This window comes from Petaurus breviceps, unplaced genomic scaffold, assembly GCF_028583685.1.
Source record: "Petaurus breviceps papuanus isolate PSGF00001 unplaced genomic scaffold, PetGlider_PUasm1.0 189, whole genome shotgun sequence".
NCBI classification, from domain to species: Eukaryota; Metazoa; Chordata; class Mammalia; order Diprotodontia; family Petauridae; genus Petaurus; species Petaurus breviceps.
The window spans coordinates 17,986,004-18,003,334 of NW_027185809.1; the positions used below are offsets into that span (position 1 = coordinate 17,986,004).

Consider the following 17,331-nt stretch of genomic DNA (forward strand, 5'->3'; position numbering starts at 1 on the left):
GGAAGAATATGCTCAGTCTCACTGGTATGTGATCCTTGGTTGTAATCCGAGCTGTTTTGCCTTCCTGAAAATTGCATTCCACTGCCTCCGATCTTTCAGTGTGGAGGCTGACAAATCCTGTGCAATTCTCACTGTGGACCCTCGATATTTGAATTGTTTCTTTCTGGCCGCTTGAAGTATTTTCTCTTTTATCTGGTAGTTCTGGAGTTTAGCCACAACATTTCGAGGATTTTTCAGTTTGGGATCTCTTACAGCAGGTGTCCGGTGGATTCTGTCGATTTCTATTTTCCCCTCAGGTTCTAGTAGCTCAGGGCAGTTTTCCTTAATGAGCTCTTGGAGAATGTTGTCCAGCCTCATTTTTTCATCATAATTTTCTGGTAGGCCTATGATTCTCAGATTATGTCTCCTGGAACTGTTTTCCAGGTCAGTTATTTTTTCTTTGAGGTATTTTACCTCTTTTTCTAATTTTTCATTTTTGTTGTTTTGCTTGGCTAATTCTTGGTTCCTCATAGAGTTATTTGTTTCCATTTGTTTAATTCTGGTTTTTAGCAAATCATTTTCCTTGGTTAATTTTTGTAGCTCCTTTTCCATATCATACACTTTTCTTTTTAGAGAGATGTTTTCCTCATTATAATGTTTTTCGAATTCTGCTATTTTCATTTTGAAAGAATTATTCATTTTGTCTTCTATCTCTCTCATTTTGCTTTCAAAGTTCCTTTTGATCTCATCTAGGAGAGCCTTCTGTGCTTGGGATCCATTCCCTGTTGAAGTCTCAGCTGTGGGTGTGGAGTCCACATTGTCTCCCTCTGAGGTTGGTTCCTCCCTCTGAGGAAAGTAGGACTCCAAAGTCTTTGTCTTTGTAGTCTGCTTTCTACCCATTTTGAGGCAGTGTCCTAGCCACTCCCTTCCTCTAGGATCCCAAGCCTTTACTGTAGAGGGTTTTGCCCTGGGGCATGAGTTTCTATGTTTTCAGCGTCAGAGGGGCAGGGTTTGGAGCAAGTGGGGTTCACTCTGTCATCCTGGTCTTTGGAGGTCCTGAAAGGGGCTTTTTTTTTTAAAAAAAGATTTCTGGGCTATGAAATGGTAGCCCCAGGAGTGTTTGCTGTCCAGTATAGGGGCCCCTGTATTTGCTTCTTACCTTGCTCTTTCCAGTCCCAGCCCTTTGGTGATAGGCCTGGTAGTGGACCTTGTGGTTGGTGGGAAGACTTGCCCTAATAGTTGATCAGGCCCCTTCCTGGCCTGTGTCCGCCGCTGCCGTGCCTTCCCGGCCTGGGACCGCCGCGCCGCCGCCACCGTGCCTTCCCCAGAGATGGTTATTTTAATGGAGAGTAGCCTAAATATGAGTTGATAGCACTAAAAAGGCTAAAGAAGAACACTATCTTTGACTATATTAATAGAAACTTAGTGTCCAGAAAAAAAGGATGTGGCCATCTCAACACACTTTGCCCTGCTTGGACCACATTTGAAGTATTCTATTCAGCTCCTGGCACTATAATTTCATTAAGGACAAAGATAACAGCCTGGAACGCATCCACAGAATGGTAACAAGGACAGTAAGAGGACACAGAATTTATATTCCATATAAATATCAACTAAAAAGAACTAGGAGTGTTTAGCCTGGATACTAAAAAAAAAAAGAAGAAAGGATGTGATCACTGCCTTCAAATATTTGAAGAGCTGCCATATCACAAGATTTATCTGACTTGTTCTGCCTTGACCCAGAAGGCAAAACTAGCACCTATCTGTGGAAATTGAAGAGAGGCATATTCTTGGCTACTAAGAAGGCAAAATTCCCTAATGATTACACCTGTCCCTAAATAGAATAGACCACTTCAGGTGTTTGTGGTTTACTCCCTTACTGGAGATCTTAAAGGCTGGTTGGATGACCACATTCCAGAGGAAATTATAGAGGGTATTTATGTTTCACTTATGGGTTCAAATGGGTGAGGTTTCCTAAAATTCTGAGAGGCTATTCCATTCTGAATCACACCCTGTTTAATTAAGTGGGAAGTGAAGAAGTATAGCTTGGAGTGACCAAAAGTCACTTTACTAATTTGCTATATTTGTGGAAACCTAATTTTTTTGAAGAATTAATAGAAATCTACCCAAACTCCTGGTGTAGCTATAACTCATAGAATACCACAGTCATAGAAAAGTGTAAGTGCAAGTGACTCAAAAGAAAATGGAATGATATGTGGCAGGTATAAGTAGAATGAAACAGATGACCAAAGATGACTCTTTCATGGAATAACACCAGAATTGGTGACAAAAGAACTGAGTTTTCATCCTGGCTTTCCTTTGGCTATATGAATTTAGCCATGTTATTTGGTCAACATAGGCCTCGATTTCCTCACTTGTAAAATGTGGAAGGAATAAAGGACCAAATAAACTCTGAAGTCTTTTCCAAATCTGAATCTGTTTTAAAGAAGAGGAAGTTCTTTGTACCTGATATTGGTAGTGAACTTTACCAATTCTTCATAAATGTGTATCAGTCTCAGTTTCATTACCTGTAAAATGAAAATATTTGTTAGATGATTTCTAAGGGCCCTTTCCAGCTCTAAATTCCATTAAGTCTAAAAACCAGAAGTACATAAATATTTTCTGGAATTGCTGTTGTAATATAAGTGAAGGAACATTTTGGCTAATCATGATATCTTATGCCCTTCTAACACCAGAAAATAAGAGAACTATTTTGCTTACTTTCTTCTTTGCTTCTTTTCCTTCTTTCCTTCTTTATTTACAGTGTAATATGGCATCACTCTTTTTGAAAAAAGAAAAACTTGCCACTACCCCTGCCCTTGCATGTATAAGGCTGTGTTTAGAAAATAAAGATCTAAAGAAAGAAATAGACAGTAGGTCAGTGAATAGGCAAGTTAAGCAATCAGGAATTTCTTTCATATGTCATTTTTTGCTTTTAACAGCTATTCTGACAGCACCTATATTTAGATTCAACCTTGAAATTCAATGTGTCACATCAGGGAATGCAATTTGGCCTGAGAAAGTCTCTTTCCTTAAAATCAGTTTTCTTTTATTTGTTTTCTTAAATATTAGATCTAGAATGATGAGCCATCCACATTACTTTAGGGGATTTAAAAGTTTACAACTTATTTACCTTAGTCAAAATAGGAAAAAGCCTGGAATGACTTCAATTGCTTAGCCACCTTTTCCTCTGTAAAAACAACACATGCTTGGATCTTTCACTTGATGCATTCATGAAGGAATTTTAATGGATATCGTCTTTTCTGTAAGTAAAGGATTAGGGGAAAGAAGGATCGAAGTAAATTGTATTGTATTATGAGTCTAAGTACATGGGAAATTGTCAATGGTGTTATGTCTATAAACAAAATCTGTGAAGAGCTCTGTGTTAAAATTAAAACAGGAAAAGATCACTCCCATTGCTTTTTTCTTGGCCCATCAAGTAAAAATGCAGGATTTGTCAATGAAACTGAACAGGAATGAATTTAGAATTGTTGTCCAGTGTCAACCTTCTCCCCAAAAGCACTCATTCCTTTCACATGTAGTTAATATAAGTAGCAAGTCTGGGCTGGAGATCTTGATGTGTTTAGAATCAAAGATCATTGTTTATGCGACAATGATCAAATATGGAGCTTTAGAAACAGAGGGATAGAGGTAACTGAACATCTGGTTTATCATACTGAATATTGTCAGTTGGACAGAAACCGTTTGTATATATCATTGAGATTTCTCAATAATTTTTCCTTTTTGTATTTCACACATTTTTGCCTCTACCTTCCCATGCATGCAGACTCATGTGTGTGACCATGGGTACAAACACATGCATACATATAAACACACAAATCTTATACTTTACATAGAGAAGTTGATATTGTAGTCAGAAGAACTGAATTTAAATTCTAATTGTCATGACCTGTCTGATGCTTGGCAAATCTTTTCATTCTCTGTGACTCAATTTGCTCATTTGCAAAAAAGGAGTTGGAATAGATCACCTATAAAGTCCCTTTCAGTTGTGAATCTATGATCCTATGACAGGACACAGAATTTAAGGGCTGGAAGAAACCTCAGCAGTCACTTAGTCCAAATCATACACACCAAAAAATTCCTGCTCTAGGCTATTTTTTCAGCTGATCTTTCATTCTCTGTTTGAAAAGGAGAACAGTACCTTGAGGCAGCTAATTCTACAATTGGACAGCTCTAAATGTACACAAGACTTTTTCCTTTTTAAGTCCATATTTGCCTTTCTGACACTAATACAGATGACTTAGTTCTTTCCTCTAGTGCCAGAAACAATAAGTCTTATATCTTCTCTATATGATAGGTCTTCCCCTCTACTCCAAAGTCTTCTCTTCTCTTCTCCAGGAAAAATATCCCCAGTTCCTTTCACCAATCCACATATGGCACAGATTTAAGGCCCTTCATTATTATGCTTACCCTCCTCTGGACCCTAGTCAGCTTATCAATGTCTTTCTGAAACCATGCCCCCCACAATTAAATACAGTTCACCAAAGTGATATCTGACAAGGACAGAGTATAGTGGGACTTTTGCTATCATATTCTTAGAAGCCTGAATCCCAAGATCACATTACTTTTCCAGGTGTGACATCACACTGCTGGCTCATATTGAACTTAAAGTTCACTAAAACTCTAAGATCACTTACCAGAACTATTGTACTCACTGTTCCTCAGTCTCTGATATGTGCAATTGATTGTTTGTACACAATTATAATACTTTCCATTTATCTCTACGGAATTCCATCTTAATAGATTCAGCACAATTCTTTAACATTCCAAGAGACTTTTGGATGCGTATCTGTCAGTCAAAATAACCCTTTCAGATTTTTGTAACCTGAAATTTTCATTAGCATACCCTCTGAGCCTTTGTCAAGGGAGTAGAAGTTAACTTACCTGGAATGCAGGTTTTCATAGAGTTCTAAGAGAAGCAGTTACTCTCATTCAAGAATTCTGAGATATATTGTTGCTAACTTGAATATGACAAACTGTAATATACTGGAGTGATAATGGACAACAGAATGTTTCTATGGTTAGGAGACAAATATTAGCTTGTCTGATTATAGACAGAAGATGAAAACATGATGACTAAGTATAAGGTAAGAACCTACACAAAATGACCCACTCAAGAAAGATGAGAGAAAGACACAGACGTGGAAGAATTCAGAACTGCATCAGCTAAGCTGGAAGCCGCAAGTGATGAATGAAGTGATTCAACTAGAGACTTCCTTCTTCTTCTATAATGACATTAACAACCTCTCTAAGAGGTTGGCCGTGCAAAGAGTCTAGAATTCATCTGAGTGTATTATCACATAATCCATGAATCTCCATTTATTCCACAAAAATCATAGATACTTTATCAAAAACTTTGTTGAAATCTGTATAAACTATAACCATAGCATTACCCTCATTCACTAGTTTAGTAGTCTTGTGAAAAAGGGAAATGCATTTAATCTGGCTTGATATGTTCTTGATGAAGCCATGCTTGTGCTTTATAACACTCTCTAACAGCTCCTTTAATGACCTATTTTTAAGAATTTTTCCAGGAATCAAAGTCAAGTTCATTCTCTGTATTGTTAAGCCTAGATTGGTGTATTGAACAAATTTGGTACATATCAGCAATTTTAAAGTTAATAAAACAACTATGGCAATACAAAAAAGACTCCAAAATTTGGAATACAAACCTAGTTACTTTGTATTTTTCTTTTCCCCATCAGTAAAAACAAATAAGTGTCCCTGTTCCATTTATTCTGTAAAATATAAATACAAAGAATTATATAGTACTTGCAAATGTGTAATTAAAAGGAAGTGGGTTAAATTTCAGCTATTTCCCTTCAACTTGAAATAATGTACATGAAAAATTTTAAGAAAATTAGGCTTCTTGATTCAGAAACAAATATAGAAAGAAACTGTGACTCATTTTTACCAATGTTCTATTCCAGAAACTTAAAAAACAAGGCCTGTGGAGCAAAGGTCTGTACAAAAATGCCTTAACACATCTTTTTTCATCCTGGGGGTAGGGAAATACTAATTACTCAGAAGGATGAGACCAAAAAGGAGAGGAAAATAGCAGGGGAGACATCTACAACACAAATATCTACAACATAAAGAAATTGTCTGAACTCAATACTAAACTTCAAAGCCAGGGAAAAAATCCAAACTATACTTCAATGACTGAAACAGAGTTATTTGAGAAACACATGTACTCATGAAGCACCAAAGAAGCTGTTAGAGAAATACAATAAAGAGGGGTGCCCTTAGAAATTTTACTGCTGTTTTGGAATTTTTATGACATTTCATTTCAAGACATTTCAACATTAAAGTAAATAAGAAAGATGTGCTGTTACCCACTCTGGCTAAAAGAATTACTATAGAAATAGTACTGGTTGAAAGCACTGGTCTTATCTGTTTGCGGTCCATTAGGTCCTTTCAAAGGAGTGGTAATTTTATTTTTAGTAGAGTAAGAAAAGCCACAGCAAAAGAAGAGAGTCTTCACCTGAGAAGTCTTGGATAATTAAAATGACTCATCATGTGAAATGGGGGAAGACTCGTTAGTTTCTTCATTTCTAGGACCCAAAGCCCATAACCCAGTTAGTCATTTTTAAAGAACTTCAAGATTCCCAGCTATACTATATGTGTATGTAGATGTGTGTAAATACATATATGTATGTATATATGTGTGAATATGTGTATATATATGAATTTGTGTATGTAGACAGATACATAGATAGACATAAATGGAGAGAGAGACAGAGAGAATAAGAGTGTGAGTTGTTCTTCAGTTATTTTAGTCATATCTAGCTTCTGGGTTCAATTTGGTGTTTTCATAACTGAGATACTGGAGTGGTTTACCGTTTACAACTCCAACTCATTTTACAAATAAGGAAATGAAGGAAAAGAGGGGTAAGTGATTTGCCCTGAGTCACATTGCTAGTAACAATTTGAGACCAGATTTGAATTCAGGAAGATTTGTCTTACTGATTCCATGCCGAAAACTCTATCCACTGTGCCACCTAGTTGATTTTGATAGATAGATAAATAGATAGATAGTTATACAAATATAGATATAGACACATCTATAGATATAGATACATATATGTGTACACACATGCACATGGATATAAATCACATATATATATATAAATGCATATATACATGTATACATATATATGTGCATATCTGGGTATATAAACACATACAAATCTACTGTAGACCTTTTCTAAGACACAGAAGTTGATATCTAAGATAAATACTGAAATAGCAAGAGTGCTATATCACTTGATGGATATGCCCTTGATAAATTCAAGCTAACTAACCTCAGATAAACAACTGACCACTCAAAGAAATGGCAGTTGGGATTGCTCAGCCACATTAGAAACAGCATGGAAAACTAGGTATATACCACAAAACTGGAGAAAGACAAATGCTGTTCTGATTTGGTTGTTTGCTTTTTGTTGGGGGGGGGGCGGAGAGGCTTGGTACAAAAATATGCAATCTGTGTGAGAGTGAGTTTAACTTCTATTTCCATAAAGGATCATTAAATAAATGATTAATGAACATCTAGACAGAGAGGGAGAGAATATAAAGAGCCAGAATAGCTTCATCAAAAATAAGTCATGACTGAATAGGCAAATTTCCCTTTTCAACAGGACTATCCAGTTGGTACAGAAGGGGAATAAGGTGGATTTGGTCTACCTAGATGTTAGTAAAACCTTTAAGAATGTATGTCATTGGGGCAGCTAGATGACACAGTGAACAGAGCACCAGCCCTGGAGTCAAGAGGACCTGGGTTCAAACCCTGCCTCAGATACCTGACACTTACTAGATACATGACACTTACTAGCCATGTGTCCTTGGGCAAGTCTCTTAACCCCAACTGCCCTGCCCTCCCCCCTCCAAAAAAGCAAAAAAAAAAAAAAAAGAATGCATGTCATACGATATTTCTCATAAACATGGACAGATAAGTATTACATGATAAAATAGCCAGGTAGATTTAGAATTGGGTGGATTGCTAGAATTAATGTTTCCAAGTTGATATGGCAAGAGGTCTCCAAAGGAGTACACCAGGGATCTGAACTTGTGCCTATACTATTAACATTTTTATCAATGACTTAGATAAGAGCATAGACAACATGTTTATTGAATTTAAAGATGACACAATGCTAGGATAGCTAAACACACTGGATGACAAGAGTCAGGATGCAAAAGGATACTGACAGGTTAAAATTAGGGCTGAAAAGATGAAATTCATTAAGAACTAGTGTAAGTTTTTATACCACAGTGCACACATGTGTGTGCATGCACTCACACTCTGTAGCGGCAAGCACCCCAAGCGTCCTCAGGGTTTGCCGCCACCACAGGTTCTTGGATCTGCTATGTTAAAGGAAAGCAACTCAAAATGGGTTAACAAGCTTACTTTAATCAGTCAGACATATATCGTTTACCTTGTTCAGGGGAAAAAGGTCAGCACCCCGAACTTCAAAGTATACAGGCAGAATTATCAAGACAGAAACAGATCAAGTAGACAGATTTCCAAACTACATCCATACCCAGTCAACATCTGGGTTTCAACATCTGGGTTTTTCAAAGCTGGGGGGCTCAGGACAAAGGCTTCCCAGAATCCATATCAAATCACAGAACACTTCTCAAAGTGAGCCCCCCAAAACAAAGCTACACACCAGGGCTTATATAGCCTCCCCCTGGCTCAGAGAATGTAACAACCTTTTGGACCCACTGGCCAATCAAAAAGTATCTACTGAAAAACAAGCCTCCCACCCCAGGCTCCAGGTGCACTTTAGCCTAGGGGCAGGGAAGATCTTTAAAATTTACATTCCCATTACACACACACACACACACACACACACACACACACACGAAGTTTTCCAGTACAAGAAAGAGGAGGTATAGTTAGACAACAGTTATTCTGAAAAGAGATTTGAGGGCCTTAATGGACCATAACTTCAAGGTGAGTTAAGCACTTTTAGAGGGCAATCAAAAATGTTCACATGAACTTGGGTTGCAGTGATTTAAAGTCCCAGGGTTATGGAGAAACCACTGTCATTAGCCCAGGTTAGATCCCATCTGAAATATTATGTTCAGATACATGAGCATAACTTAAGAAGAACAGCGATAAGCTAGAGAGTTTGGGGAGGAAGGCAATGAGAGTGGTGAAAGGCATTGAGTACATATCATAGCAAAGGATGTTTATTTTGGAGCAGAGAATACTCAGGAGGAAATGATAGCCACCTTCCAGCATTTGAAAGTCTTTCCTATGGAGGAAAGATTAACAGATACTTTGTGCTGTGCCCTAGAGGGCAAAACCAGAAGCAATGGGTAGAAGATGCAGAGGTAAATTTAGACCTGATGTCAGGAAACCATTCCTAACAATTAGGGCTGTTTAAAAGTGTCCCTGGGGTGTGAATCTTGCGCTGGGGAGCACAGCCGGAGCTGGGGAGAGGCTGAACTCGTTGCCGCATCTCCCCTGCCTGGAGCGGACTCTGTCCTGCCGCCAACTGCAGAATCCCTGGACCCTCCGGAGGCCCTTGATCCTCGAGTCGGAAGCTTCCTCCTCCTGACGGGACAGGCACTACAGACCGGGCCTGGCAATGGCGTTTGTCTGAGTGACTCTGGGAGAAAAGGACTATAACCAGCCGTCGGAGGTTGCAGACAGATATGACTTCGGGCAGGTGATCAAAACGGAAGAGTTCTGTGAGATATTTTGGGCCAAGGATAAGGCGACAGGGAAACTGCATACCTGTAAGAAGTTCCTAAAGCGAGATGGGTGGAAGGTGCCCAAAGCAGCTAAGAATGAGATCATTATCCTGAAAATAGTGAAGTACCCCAACTTCCTGCAGCTGGTGGACATGATTGTGACCGGCAAAGAATACTTCATTTTCTTAGAGCTGGCCACGGGGAGGGAAGTGTTTGACTGGATCTTAGACCAGGTATACTACTCGGAGCGAGACACGAGCAACATGGTGCAACAAGGTCTGGAGGCCGTGGCCTACTTGCACTCCCTGAAGATTGTGCATCAAAACCCTGGTGTACTACAAGAGGCTGAAGAATTCCAAGATTATCATCATTGACTTCCACTTGGCCAAACTAGAGAATGGATTCATCAAGGAATCCTGCAAGACCCCAGAGTACCTGGACCCTGAGGTGGTAGGCCGACGGAGGTATGGCAGGCCTGTGGATTGCTGGGCAATTGGAGTCATCATGTATATTCTGCTGTCAGGAAACTCCCCCTTTTATGAGGAGGTGGAAGAAAATGAATATGAAAACCATGACAAAAACTTGTTTTGCAAGATCCTTGCTGGAGGCTACTAGTTTGACTCCCCATACTGGGAAGACACAGGCAGCCAAAGATCTGGTGCCCCGATTGATGTAAGTGGAGCAGTACCAGAGATTCACTGCTGAAGAGGTTATTTCCCATGAATAGATTTTAGGAAATGCTGCTTCAGATGAAAATATCAATGATGGAGTCTGTGCCCAGATTGAGAAGAATTTTGCTAGGGCCAAGTGGAAGAAAGCTGTCTGAGTGACCACACTCATGAAACAGCTCCGGAGCAATCCACTGCATCTGCTGCCCAGGCTGCTCCAGCCACAAACACTGCCAAGCAGGCTGCGGTTGGAGGAGACACATCTGCAGCGCCTGAGGGTAGTGCCACTTGAGCAGCAGCGAGCTCTGCCAAGCCTGCTGCTGAAAGTGGTGACATGTCTGCCACTGATGGTAGTGCCACCCCAGCCACCGACGGCAGTGTCACCCTGGCCACTAACTGCAGCGTCACCCCAACCACTGACAGGAGCGCTACCCCCAGTGAGTGGAGGGAGAGCCACACCTGCTACAGAAGAGCACACTACACCAGCCCCCCAAAGCAGCTGTGTGCCGCCAAGTCAGCTGTGTCACCTGAGCTAGCCCCAGCGCAACTGGACAGCATGGCTTCGAGGGTCCACTTGATACAGGCTCCTTCCACGAGTAAAGGAGAAGAGGTTGCCAGCCCCGCCCAGGAGGTGAGGAGCGAGGAGACCGGCTTAGCCCCGCAAGGGAATGGGTGGGGGGAGGGTGAAGGGGGCAGTGGGCATGGGGGAGGGTCTCACTGTACATAGAATCACTGGCATGACAACCCCTGTTTCCTGGAAGGACCACAGCCTAGCCATGCCATGTGGCAGTCTGTGGTCAGGGGGTATGGCCTGGCCCCATCCCCTGTGGGGTGGATCCCTAGGGGCTGCAAGAGAACTGTCTGTCCCTCTGTATGTGCCAGTGAGTAGGGGAAGATCTGGCTGGCCCTGGCCCCTGCGTGGATTTTTTGTGGCTTTTTTTGTATTTTGCTGGCTTCTCCTATTTCTGTTCCTTGCTGGACACTGCTCTAGGGACACTGTCCCCCCCCCCAGTCCCTTCCCCTCTGCCCTCATGATTCTCCTAGGTCCCACAGGTCCTGTCCACTCCCAGTCTTTGGTGGGGAGGCTTCCCCTGAGAGCTGGTCATGTGGTGAGGCTGTGGGGTGAGGGATCAAGGAGACCCCCCTCAGCCTCTCTGGTGAATGTATGGGTCCCTCTTTGCATATGGACAGAAAGGTTAGGGGCAGAATAAGACGGAAGGTAAAAGGTACATATGACCACAGAGGGCAAGACAAGTGACCTCCTACCCTCCGTGACCTCAGGAAGTAGAAAAAGAGTGGGAGCCATTTAGAAAATGTGGAAGAGCAAAGTGCACACAGATGCAAAGAGAAGCTGTCCTGAGTGCCCACTGCCCTGGCCTTCTTGGAAATCTTTGCCAGGAACCTCATCCTTGCTTCTTAGTCTTACCCTTCCAGATTCCGGTAGCTTTGGATGGTCCTGAAAAATGTCCCAGAGGGCCAAGGGACAGAGAGAGTAATACCAAACTGGACAGCTAAATTGGGGAGAGAAGCATTAGGGGAGGCTTGAGCTGAACCCTCATCATGGGAATGAGCAGAAAGGTTGAAGGGGGCAAAGAGGGATGGGCAGAAAGGGTGAGACCAGGAGAAGGGGCCAGGTGATACAGTCTTTGTACTATGGTCAACCTGAGCCATGCAAGGGAGCAGGGGCCGAAGTTCAGTCCATCTCCAAAGTCCCAATTTTTCCAGCCCAGCCCTCCTCTTTCCTCTCAGGCTGTCAACCCATTACCAAGACCTGGTAGTACCCTCAGTATATCGATTTCCTATTGTTTCTATATTTTGGGGATCTGCCTTTTCATGAGTTGATTTCTCTATCACCCATTTCACCAGTGACATGGAGGTAGAAAAACTCAGTGTTCTTCAGTTCTGTCCTGTCCCCCACTCGGCCTGGAGGGAGGTCTAGAACACAACACCTTGCTAACCTTTCAGGGGTCCTGGAGAAATCCCAAGTTTCTTTTTCTGAAAGGTGAGAATGTGGGCTAGGTTCTGTTGGCTCCTCACTCCAGGAAACCAAGAATCAAGGGAAGGAACTTGGCAGGTACCCCCTGTAAGAACTTGCTGCTAAGGGCAGGGGCAGCCATGCCAGCCCCCTGCCCCTGTGTCCCTACCCCAGGCTATGCCAGGCCTCTTGCCCCCTGCCTGAGGGTTTCTGCAATGGTTGTGCCCCAGCTTCCCCTGCATGCCCGTGGGTTTGATGTGGCACTGAGGCCAGCAGGGCTAGACTGTGCGTCTTGCTGTAATTGGCAAATAAATGTCACCCTGCCAAAAAAAAAGTGTCCCTGTATGCCGTAAGAGGTGATGAATTCACCCTTCTGGGGAGGCCTTCAAAAAGAAACTTAATGACCGCTTCAATATGATATAATCAAGGTTCCTTTCATGTATAGACTAGACTAAATGGCAAATGAAGTCCCTTGGAACTATCTCTCAAATTCTGTGCTTCTGTGAAAAGGCATAAAAATCAATTAGGAAGAAATGGAATGATTTTCAATGTACACGAGTGATTCATTATTTGGAAAATTCCTACTATTACACCTCTCATAAAGCAATGAATGATTTTCTAATGCAAATATACACCCTCTAATTTATCATTTGTGTAAATGCCAGTATTTTTATGCTCTTCTTCCTTAAGGTGGGGCACACCCACATTGGTAGTTATAGGCCCTACGATTTTAATAGATTTTCCTATTACTAAGGTTCTACGGATTTTCTTTCTGTAGTTAAGAGCTGTGTATTCCATAGCATCCAAATGGATAATGATACAATTTCGCTACTTTTCTATCTTACTTTCTATAACCATACTACTTGGTTTTTACACAGACACAGCTGGGCATAGATGACAGCATCGCTGAGAGAAGAGCAAATTTGTTTCTTGTAACTCATCCCTCTCCATCCCCTAATAAAAAGTTACCTTTTACTGTATTGCTCTTACATTCACAAATGGACTGAATAACATGTTCCATAAGAATTCAGGTTTATTTCACCCTACTCATCCTAAACCACTCATTCTAAAGTGCAAATTGGGTCCACCTTCTTTGACCGAATGCTTGCTGAGAGTATTTCAACATCTATGCCTCTGCTTACTATAATTCTTCAACTTGGAATACCACTCAAATAACCTTTTTATAGTGAATTCCTATTCAGTCTTCAAGATCCAGCTCAAATACTATTTCTTTCAAGGACAAGCTTCTTAGATTTGCCCTCCCTCTCCATCTAGACATGATTAAGCTTTCCATTCTGATCCTCAATAGAACTTTATGTCCTCCTTCTGTGGTAGGCCTGCACAACATACAATCTCGCCAAATGATTTCTGTGGTCCCAGAAAAATGTAGGGTTGCCATAGAGTACTCCCTTGACTGCCATGGGACCCTTGGCAAGCAACCATCCACAGTCTGTCTCTAGTCTACCTTATCTGTGGCTGAAAGAAGTTTACCATTTGTACAGGTCTGCTTTGTGGGAACTTTTCATGAACTTCTGTCATAGAAACTGCAAGGGCATAGTGGACATCAGAACATCTATAGAGTTAGAAAAACCTGGATTCAAATCCTCTCTCTACATATTGTCTGTGTGATCCTAAACAAGTGACTTAACCTCAGTCTGACAGCAAATTCTCTAAGAAAATAAGCTGAACAATTGCTAATATTTACATAGTGTTTTAAAGTTTGCAAAGTACTTGATTTGTGTTATGTCATTTGATCCTCATAACAGCCCTGTCAGGCAGGTGCTATTATTATGATATTTTACAGATGGAAGAATTGAGGCTGAGACATTAAATGGCTTCCAGTATTCCCAATTTCAAGTTCAACACCCTATCCACTGCACCACCTTGTGGGAGAACTGTTAAAGAACCACTTCAGATCTGTATTGGAAGTATTCTCACTAGGTATACCAGTGAAATTATCAAAAACAAGCCACCCCCCCCCAATTAAAAAAATGCTTATTTGTGTATTTCTCTTCACTAAAGACTGTAAGGTTCTCCAAGATGGGGAACTTTGAATTTTCCAATTTTAGATCAGTGTCTTGAAGGGAGAATTGAGAAAATAAACATCTGTTGAACTGGATACTTATATATGGGGGGTGGGGGTATGTATTTCTAATAAGCATATGAGGCTCAAAAAATTTCAAAATAATTTCTTATGGGAAAATATGTCCAACATATATCAATGAAAGAGCTATGAAATAAATGCTTTTGTGTTTACACTGCAAAATCATTATTAGGATTCTTTTTGTCTACCTAGAAGTTTACTTAGGACACTGGAGTCATTGCCCTCTAGACTTCCCAGCCATAGTTCCCTCTACCTCAAGCGATTTAAAGCAGTGAAGCTGAAAAAAATTGAAATGAAGGTGATGGAGGCAGAGAGGGTATAGAGGGAGTTGGGGTCATGTAGCGAAGAAGGATCTGAAACAAAAACTCCAAAGCCAATATCTTGGAAGCATCTGTTTGTGAATTATTTCGGCCAGTTTTCTGTCAAGAAAAAGTTGGCTAAGATATTAGTTGGTTAAGTCTCACATAGCCACAGATGGTTATGTCTTGAGATTCTGTTTCAGCACTCTAAAGTAACAAGACTCTCAAAAGAAGGGAATTTGTGATGTAGCTACTCTGACACCTAGTGCTCTATTCAAGTTAAACAGCAAATCTCAAAAAGGTATACAAAGTTACAGAACAGAAAAAAGGTCATTTTTTAAAAACCATTTTTAAGTGAAATACATTGCCCCTAAGATGCAACACCCATCTATTCACTCAGTCTAGTTATCAGAATCGATCACAGGAATTAATACAGTGGTTGATTTTCAGCCATTTAAATGCATAATATTGTCTTGGAAAGAAGGTAAAATTTTAGAAGCTGAAAATGAATTTAGCATACATATCTTTAAAAAATACACCCATTTTTATGATTTTTTTCAATGAATTCCAGTTAAAATATTTCAAATATTCTCTCAATGTAAATGTAAATTTGGCAATTCTGTGGGTATGAGAAAAAAGAAATGAAATCAGGTGGGGCTGGGGAGAAAAATAACCATTAGCGCACTTTCTATCGTCAAAGAGCAGAGAGAAGAAAGTAAACAAAACTTAAATAGATACTGGAAAGACTGATGTTTAAGAAATCATTTTGCTTTGAAAAGTTATAATATTATCTTAAAATACAAAGAACATTTTCTTTCAAAATACACTTTTTGTCATTTTGTTCATGAGTCATTACTGTGTTTAAAACATTCCATCACATTGCACAACTACTTTGTGAGGTTCTGGTACAAGTCAACTATTGCACTACTTATTTCATGGTTAAAAGAATGATACAATAAGAAACTATTACATTATGGCAAAAAAAAAAAAAAACCGTGTAAAATTTCCCACTATGGTTCAATTCTCTTTCAAAACTTTATTATTTCTAAAAATGTTTCTGGCTAAAATGACTCTACTGTAAGCAACAGGGTCTGAGCAGCAGGCCATTGCAGACACACTTTGAAAATTCATTTTGGAGTAATAGACTAGGATAAAGTTCTGTTCTTCAGGGAAGGTCTTAACTAAGGATAATGAAAAGTGAGATAGTCTGAGGACGATTGGAAATCAAGAAGGAAATGGCTGCCCCAGGGTCAGCTAGCAGAAAGGATACAATTTATTGTCAAAAGGAGGGCATTTCCAGTTAATATGGGTGTGTGAACCATAATAGCAAAAGCCAGCTCTCACACATGAGCTCCAAAAAAGGTCTAAAATGAGTAACAGATCAATTAATGTCAAGAGAAAATATAGTAAGAACCTTCATACATCTCAGGGTTGAAAGGAAAGATAGACTGCGCCTGCAGGCACTGGGGAAAAAGAATTACACTAAAAAAGCCAGCTGAGAAGGAAAAAACAAAATAAAACAAAACCCCAGAAGCCTTCAAGTGTGACCCAGAGATGCTCTAAGGGTACCAGAAGCCTGCAATACTCTATAATGTAAGGCAGAAAGAGAAGTGTACAGAGAAGGAAGCTTCAGGGTGGCTGGAAATGCTCAGAACTCTGACCTGATTAGGAATGCTAAGAGAGGAGGCAGCGGTACTCAGAGTAGAGTTCTCAAAAAAAAATGTCTATAGCATTCTAAAAGGAGAATCTTCAGGGGGTGCTGAAAACAATAGCACTTTGAACCCAGACTGATAGGAGGGTTGAAACTTAGTAACACTCTGAGCACATATATATCAGGAAAGTGGAAATCAACAAGAGCACAGAAAAATCAATGTCAGGACCAAACATAGCATGACCACAATCTACAATTTGCCATCTACAAATGAAAAAGTAGGCAAAATAGAAACCAAACAGTATGAAAAAATATTTACTGATTGAGTGAAGCCCAAGAGGCAAATTCTAAAGACAAGAATAACTTTATAGAAATAATAACTAGAACCTCACAAAAAGAAAAATTGTTTGGCAACAAATTCTATAAAAATCTCAGAATAAATCTAAGGAAAAAATAAAACTAAAAGTAAAATAAGTTAGTTGAAAGAGGGAATTGTAGGGAAAATAAATAGCTTCAAAAGTAAGGTACTAAACCATATGCAAGTAAAGACTCCCAAATATTTAGAATACTCTAAACAGAAATCAATGACTCCAGAAAAAGTAAATATTAGAACAAAATCAAAATATTGGGGAAAACCAGGTATATACTTTCAAAACCAACTGGTCTAGAAAATAAGGTACCTACTGTCAAAACCAACTGGTCTAGAAAGCAGAAGAGAGCTACTTTAAGAATCATCTAACTCCCTCAAATTCATGACCAAAAAAGAAAGGAATTCTCAATATCATTAATAAAAGCTGCCTGGATGTAAAACAGAGGACAAAGCAAAAGCAGAAAGTATCAATTCTCACCATTGGAACAAACTGTGAAAATCAAAAAGCGCAAGTGCCAGAATCAAAATGAAATCAAAGAAAAAAGTACTACAAAAAGCCAGAAAG

At 40.0% G+C, this 17,331-nt stretch overlaps 1 pseudogene; it reads left to right on the top strand.

Annotated features, from left to right (window-relative positions):
* Positions 1-9,593: 9,593 nt before the first annotated feature.
* On the top strand, positions 9,594-11,094 carry LOC138164148 (caM kinase-like vesicle-associated protein pseudogene; annotated as a pseudogene).
* The last annotated feature ends 6,237 nt before the right edge of the window (positions 11,095-17,331 follow it).